Genomic DNA, 8,159 nt, shown 5'->3' with positions numbered 1-8,159 from the left:
AACCATATGATCATCTCATTAGATGCTGAGAAAGCATTTGACAAAATCTAACATCCCTTCATGATAAAGTCTTGGAAAGATCAGGAATTCAAAGCCCATACTTAAACATAGCAAAAGCAATATACAACAAACCAGTAGCCAACATCAAACTAAATGGAGAGAAACTTGAAGCAATCCCACTAAAATCAGGGACTAGACAAGGCTGCCCACTCTCTTCCTACCTATTCAATATTGTACTTGAAGTCCTAGCCAGAGCAACTAGACAACAAAAGGAGATCAAAGGGATACGAACTGGAAAGGAAGAAGTCAAATTATCACTATTTGCTGATGATATGATAGGATACTTAAGTGACCCCATAAATTCCACTAGAGAGCTCCTAAACCTGATAAACAACTTCAGCAAAGTAGCTGGATATAAAATTAACTCAAGCAAATCAGAGACCTTCTTATACACAAAGGATAAACAGGCAGAGAAAGTAATTAGGGAAACAACACCCTTCACAATAGTTACAAATAATATAAAATACCTTGGTGTAACTCTAACTAAGCAAGTAAAAGATCTTTTTGACAAGAACTTCAAGTCTCTGAAGAAGGAAATTGAAGAAGATCTCAGAAGATGGAAAGATCTGCCATGCTTGTGGATTGGCAGGATTAATATAGTAAAAATGGCCATCTTGCTGAACAATCTACAGATTCAATGCAATCCCCATCAAAATTCCAACTCAATTCTTCACAGACTTAGAAAGAGCAATTTGCAAATTCATCTGGAATAACAAAAAACCCAGGATAGTCAAAACTATTCTCAACAATAAAGGAACCTCTAGTGAAATCACCATCCCTGACCTTAAGCTGTACTACAAAGCAATTGTGACAAAAACTGCACGGTATTGGTACAGTGACAGGCAGGTTGATCAATGGAACAGAATTGAAGACCCAGAAATAAACCCACACACCTATAGTCACTTGATCTTTGACAAAGGAGCTAAAACCATCCAGTGGAAAAAAGACAGCATTTTCAACAAATGGCACTGTCTCAACTGGAGGTTAGCATCCTTATTCATCAGGGAAACGCAAATCAAAACAACCCTGAGATTCCACCTCACACCAGTCAGAATGGCTAGGATAAAAAAACTCAGGTGACAGCAGATGCTGGAGAGGTTGTGGAGGGAAACCAGTTTGGCAGTTCCTCTGGAAATTGAACATAGTTCTACCAGAGGGCCCAGTTATACCACTCCTGGGCATATACCCAGAAGATGCTCCAACATATAATAAGGACACATGCTTCACCATGTTCATAGCAGCCTTATTTGTAATTGCCAGAAACTGGAAACAACCCAGATGTCCCTCAACAGAGGAATGGATACAGAAACTGTGGTACATCTACATAATGGAGTACTACTCAGCTATTAAAAACAATGAATTTATGAAATTCTTAGGGAAATGGATGGATCTGGAGAATATCATCCTGTGTGAGTTAACCCATTCACAAAAGAACACATATGGTATGCACTCTCTGATACGTGGTTATTAGCCTAGAAGTTAGGAATACACAAAGTACAATCCACAAACCACAAGAAACTCAAAGAGAAGGAAGACCAAAATGTGGACACTTCATTACTTCTTAAAAGGGGGAACAAAATACCCACAGAAGGAGTTGCAGAGACTAACTATGGAGCAGAGACTGAAGGAAGGACAATTCAGCCTGATATAGCTGTCTCCCGAGAGGCTCTGACAGTACCTGACTAATACAAAAGTAGAGGCTCACAGCAATCCATTGAACTGAATACAGGGTCCCCAAATGAAGGAGCTAGAGAAAGGACCAAAGGAGCTGAAGGGTTTGCAGCCCCATAGGAGGAACAACAATATGAACTAACTAGTACCCTCAGAGTTCCCAGGGACTCAACCACCAACCAAGGTGTACACATGGTGGGATTGATTGCTCCGGCAGCATGTGTATAATAGAGGATGGCCAAGTCAGTCATCAATGGGAGGAGAGGCCCTTGGCCCTGTGAAGGTTCTGTGCCCCAGTGTAGGGGAATGCCAGGGCCAGTAAGAGGGAGAGGGTGGGGTGGCTAGCAGGGGGAGGGGAGAGGAAACAGGGATTTGTTCTTGTTGTTTTTTGTTTTTTTGTTCTGGAGGGGAAACTGGGAAATATGACATGTAAATAAAGAAAATATCTAATAAAAGAAGACAAAAACAAAAACAAACAAACAAAAATAAAATCAAGAATATGTCTAAGCATGCCTTTAACCCCAGCACTCAGGAGGCAAGGGATCTCTATGAGTCTGAGTGCTGCCTGATCTGTAGTATGAGTTCTAGGATCTGTCTCTAAAAAAAAACAAAAGCCAAAAATAAAAAATTTAAAAAAAGAAGCAGAACTGTAAGGTGACTATTTGCTGAATGCATGAACTTACACAGAATGAAACAGAAAGGCATGCAGAAAGTTATGGGTCAGGGTAACAATGGCGAAATGATTCACAGATATTTGGAAGGACTGGAAGGACCAAGGATGGCTTGCGTGAGTAGGGATAGCCAAGCGCTTGCCCACAGCCGCATGCCAGTGGGGTGGTAGAGAAAAGGCAGCACGGGGAAGATGCTTCTCATCAGTGACTCATTGGACACTGGTAGTGAGTCGGCCATTCTCCCAAAGCTGCAGTGTTGTGGAGCACAGTCCCCCCCCCCCCCACACACACACAACACATCTAAATACAAAACAAAACAGAGTAAAAGAAACCAACAAAAAACTCTCCCACACCCAAGGCTAAGTGAGCCTTGCTGGAAAGGGATGGAAGAATGGTGAAAACCAGAGGATCACTGAGTTTTCTGGGGGACTGTGGCTCTTAGGAATGTCGGGAGCTACACCATAGAGTGTCATCAATATGACTGCCTAAACGAGAGCTGAACAAGGACAATAGATGAGCCAAAGTGGACCAAGGGAAGTCAAGGAACCCTCACCCCTACAGAAAGAACTCCAGACACCAAAGGAATGTTGACAGCGGGAGACATCCTCTTTCCCGAAGCACTGCACACTGATTAGTTTTCCATTACTAAACTACCAAGTCTTTTTTTTGTTCTTGTTGTTGCTTTTATTTATTTTTTTCGAGACAAGGTTTCTCTGTGTAGCCCTGGCTGTCCATGAACTCTCTCTGTAGCCCAGGAACTCAGAAATCCACCTGCCTCTGCCTCCCAAGTGTTGGGATTAAAGGCGTGTGCCACTACTGCCAGGCTAAATAAACTACCAGTCTTAAAAATATATGAAGGCTCAGATGCTCCAGTGTAGGAGAACAGAGGGCAAGGAGGTGGGAGTGGGTGGGTGGGTGGAGGAACACCCTCATAGAAGCAGGGGGAGAGAGGATGTGATAGAGGGTTTCCAGGAGGAAGGGAAACTGGGAAAGGGGATAACATTTGAGATGTAAATAAAGAAAATATCCAATAAAAAGAAAGAAAACATATACAGACAAGTGGTTCTTGGCATCAGCAATAGTGTCTGAGTTTGGTGTCTGCAGATCAGATGGATCCTTAGGTGGGGCAGTTTCTGGATCGCCTTTCCTTCAGTCAATGCTTCACTCTTTGTCCCTGCATTTCCTTTTGACAGGAGGAATTCTGGATTAATATTGTTGAGGTGAGTGGGTGGCCGAGAAGTGCTCGCCTAGCCTCTGGCTATGGTCTCTACAGTTCTCCCTCCCCTTTGTTGGGCATTTCAGCTAATCTCATCCCTGTTGGGTTCTGAGAGCCTCTTGCTTTCCTGGCGTCTAGGACTTGCTGGTGGCTACCCCCATCTCCCCATCTCCCATTGCTACACACTTGTGTTCAAATTCCTGACCTTCTGTATATCATCCCTGTCTCCTCTCATATCTGATCCTGCCCTCCTTTTTTCCCTCCTAAAAGGCCACATTTCCTAATCCTTCCCAAACAGCCCCATCAACTGTAGTCCAAGTTTTCAAATCCAGGAGCATATGTAAACAGGGATGTTCTCACTCAAGCTCACAGGGACGGTGGTGTCAGTGAGATGGATAATGGTGCCTGTGAAGACCCAAACCAGATTCTTCTAAGCCACTCTGGAAAAAGAGAACCAACTCCTGGAAGTTGTCCTCTCTCCATATGCATGTTGTCTTCAGGATTCTCTCCCTCCCTCGTTCTCCCTCCTCCCTCCTCCTTCCTCCCTCCCTCTCCCTCCTCCTCCTCTCCCTCTCCCTCCTTTTCCCCCCCTCCCTCTCCCTGTCTCTCTCCCACTCCCTCTACCCCTCTTATTCCTCTCTTTCTCTCATATATGTGTGTATGTACATATGTATGTATACACACACACACACACACACACATATATGTATACACACACACACATTAAAATCTATGAGGATAAACATGGCGAGCTCTCACCTCTTTCCTTGGGCATGGTGGAATATGCCTGTAATGGCAGCACTAAAGGAGGCTGAGGCTCCTTTACTTTCCAATTCAGCCTGGGTTATAGCGTGAGTTCTAAGCCAGCCTAGGCTGCAGAGTGAGCTCCAGACCTACTGTAGACTCTCCCATCAAAAATCCTTATCCTCAGAGGAGTGATTTTACAAGGAGTAAGATGATTAGAGGTGAACATATGTTTATTAAGACTGATGGACTGGAAAGACGGCTTAGCACGTAACTCTTCGAGAGGACTCCATTTCAGCCCTACCCTTCCAGAGGATCCAGGTTTAATTCCCAGCATCCATGTCTCAACTGTCTGTAACTCCAGATCTGTGGGACCCAATGCCTTCTTCTGGTCTCAGAGGACACCAGATACACAGACCTACACACAGGCAAAATACTCATACACATTTTTTTTTCAATTACACAGTAAAAGAAAGAGAAAAAGAAAAGACTGATGTGAAAGTCATGTGCTGGATGGTATGGAGGAGATAAGACACCATAAAGAAACAGAGTAGAAAGACTATGAAAGCTTTTTTTTAAAAGAGAAAACAAAACAAACAAAACCAAATGACCACTAAAAAGGCCACTGGCCACCTTTGTGAAGAATTCATTTTAGCCTTGCAAGTGTTTTTGCTTTGTTTGTGTAGTGCTTGGAGAGACAAAAGCCTCAAAACAATAAAAGCAAAATTATCACATTATCATTTATTTATTTATTTTTATTAACTAATTTATTTGTTCACTTCACATCCTGATCACAACCCTTCCCCTCCTCCCAGGCCCCTCCTCACACAGCTCTTCCCTCTCACATCTTTATAATCAGATGTAAACCATTTGGAACCCAATGCACAATGGATGCCTTCCAAAGATGTCTGCTTACCTAAACTCTATTGGCCTCTAACACAGATGACCATCCTGAAGAAAACCAACTCACACGGTAAAATGTACCGTTCAACAGGGTGGTCCTGTGTGGACCACCAGCCTCCTCAGATAGGAGCCCATACAGGAATGCCATGATGACAAGATGATGGGAACACTTCCTTTTGCCACACTTCCAGCAGGATCGCTCCCTCTCTGGAAACTCCTCAGAAGCATGTAATATGCTTCCTAGAACCACACGACAATGAATTCTCCTTGGCTGTCCATGTACTTAGTAGATTATTCTACTACCTGTGTCACCAGCCTTCCCACGGGGCTTCACATAGTGTGAGAACTGACACCACTGCATCCAGCAAATGACAGGCAAGCTCTCTGTCGAGGGTTGTGTCAATGAGCACCATGCTCCCCAAACTGCACCTTTTCAAGGAACATCAGTAGACAGACTCAAGAGTGACTCAACTATTGTGCAATGGCAGTGATTCACTTCTCTTCAGTTTACATTTCTCTAGGATGTGTTTTTCCAATTCTATACCTAGACTGCCAAAGAAATGGCAATGGCTCACCAATCTTTGATTTGTCTGTATCACTTTCTTGGTCACAAACTCTTTTACTTAAGGAAAGTGGAACTGGTTTATCTTGTTCAAGAAATATCTTAATACATAAACATCTTAAGCCTATACTTATAGGCTTTCACCTACAAATCTGATCTTCCCTAAGTCTCTGAAGTTTACCTATTATTATTGTAGAAGGAATTCATGTTCTCCTCCTTTGACAGCTTCAACTTCTTATCTGCCCCCTTCATCCTGTGCATTTAGCTCTGAAACATCCCTGCCCCTCAATTTCTATTGTCAGTGTTTGACAGCACACTAGTTTTCACAATAGCCTTACCTATCTCATGGCTCTGTTTCAAAATATACTCTTGAGTATGGCTGTGCAAATGGTTATAAAGCCAGCATTGTAGGGGACAGAGTCAGAGAGATCACTGGATCTTGTTAGCCACCAGTCTACTCAGTGAGAGATCCTGGCTCTTCCATAGAAGAACGTGGAAATTGATAGAGCAGGATCCCTCCTGTGGCTTCTGTACATAAATATAAGTACACATACATCATCTGTATATAACACACACATACACAAAAAAATTTTCTCTTCAAATTAACTATTACTAATTCTTCCTTCAGAATCATTAATTTCCAACTCCCTCCTATGACTTTATATGCGTGTGTATGCGTGTGTGTGTGCATTTTAAATCTCATCCTCCTTACATCCTCCTTACTATGAAAATAAATTTAGAGGGTTTCTTTATAATTTTTATGCAGAAATATTTGTCAAGTCCTCAACCATGCCACTATGTGCTGGGCCATTATGGATGAACAGCCTCTCCCTCCTCTGCCTCGCCTCACATACCCTGCCCATCCACCTAGCTCTCTTAGTCATGCTCACAGACAATTTTTCCACCTTCCCCGGGATTCCCTTCCTGATGACTGGCTTTCTCCCCTTCTCTCCTTTCATAAAACTTTATCTTCACTGTGGCAATTTTGATTATCAACTAGATAGGATTTATAATCACTGTAGGGAAAGATCTCACAGCAAGTCTATGGAGGATTACTCAGTTCTGATTAACCATGGATGGCACCGGTCCATAGATTGGGGTACTGAATTGAATAAAGAGGAGAAAGTGAACTGGGTACAACCTCCCCCTCCGCTCACTTTCTCACTATGGATATGCTGTAACCAACAGCTTCAAGTTCCTCACCATGGTGACCTGTACCCTCAAACTGTGAGCCAAAATAAAGCCCATCCTTCCTTAAGTTGCTGTGGTCAGGTATTTTATCCTAGCAAGAAGATAAAGAACAAAGATAATTCTCAGTGGACCTACTGACATACCATTATGTTCTGGGCATCTGTTACAGAAGAACCATCTGTACTATGGATTCTGTACATTTAGAAACGTTCATACTAAACAGTTCTGTAGACATTTGTAATAAATATACCCATTTTGGTGGCAATGTTGATAATGGTGGAGGTTAGACAACATACCTATGAAATATCTCCGTTTCTTCAACTGTGCTGCATATATAAGAACATTTCTGTTTTCTGATATAGGGTTTTATTGTAGTCCATGCTGACCTTGAACTCAATATGAAGTTGATGATGGCCTTAAACTTCTTATCCTCATCCCTGTACCTCCTTAGTGCTGTGGTTATAAGACATGCGTGGTCATGCCAAGTTATATGTGGTGCTGGAGATCCAACTCACAGCTTCATACACGGTAACTGAGCACTCTACAAACTCTGTTACATCCCCAGACAATAAAAACACTTGGAGCAGAGACTGAAGGAAAGGCCATCCAGAGACTGCCCCACCTGGGATCCATCCCACATGCAGACACCAAACCCAGACAATATTGCCAATGTCAAGAAGTGCTTGCTGACAGGAGCCTGATACAGCTGTCTTCTGAGAGGCTCTGCCATATCCTGACCAATACATATGCAGATGCTCAAAGCCAACCATCCTACTGAGCACAGGGACTCCAATGGAGGAGTTAGGGGAGGGACTGAAGGAGCTGAAGGGGCCTTATCTGGCATTGATGGAAGGGGAGGCCCTTGGTCCTGTGAAGGCTTGATGCCCCAATGTAGAGGAATGCTGGGGGGGGATGTGAGGCAGGAGTGGGTAGGTGGGTTGGAGAGCACCCTCATAGAAGCAGGATAAGGGAGGATGGGAGAGGGGGTTTGCAGAGGGGAAACTGGGAAAGGGGATAACATTTGAAATGTAAATAAAAGAAAATAACACTCATGAAATAAAATCTGTTTACAAGAAAAATATTAAGAAATAAAATATTGAAATGTAGTTGATATTTCCAGAAATCTGCAAATTGCTCACAA

The sequence above is a fragment of the Mastomys coucha genome, unplaced genomic scaffold (assembly GCF_008632895.1).
Source record: "Mastomys coucha isolate ucsf_1 unplaced genomic scaffold, UCSF_Mcou_1 pScaffold1, whole genome shotgun sequence".
Lineage (NCBI taxonomy): Eukaryota > Metazoa > Chordata > Mammalia > Rodentia > Muridae > Mastomys > Mastomys coucha.
This window is presented reverse-complemented; position numbering follows the sequence as displayed.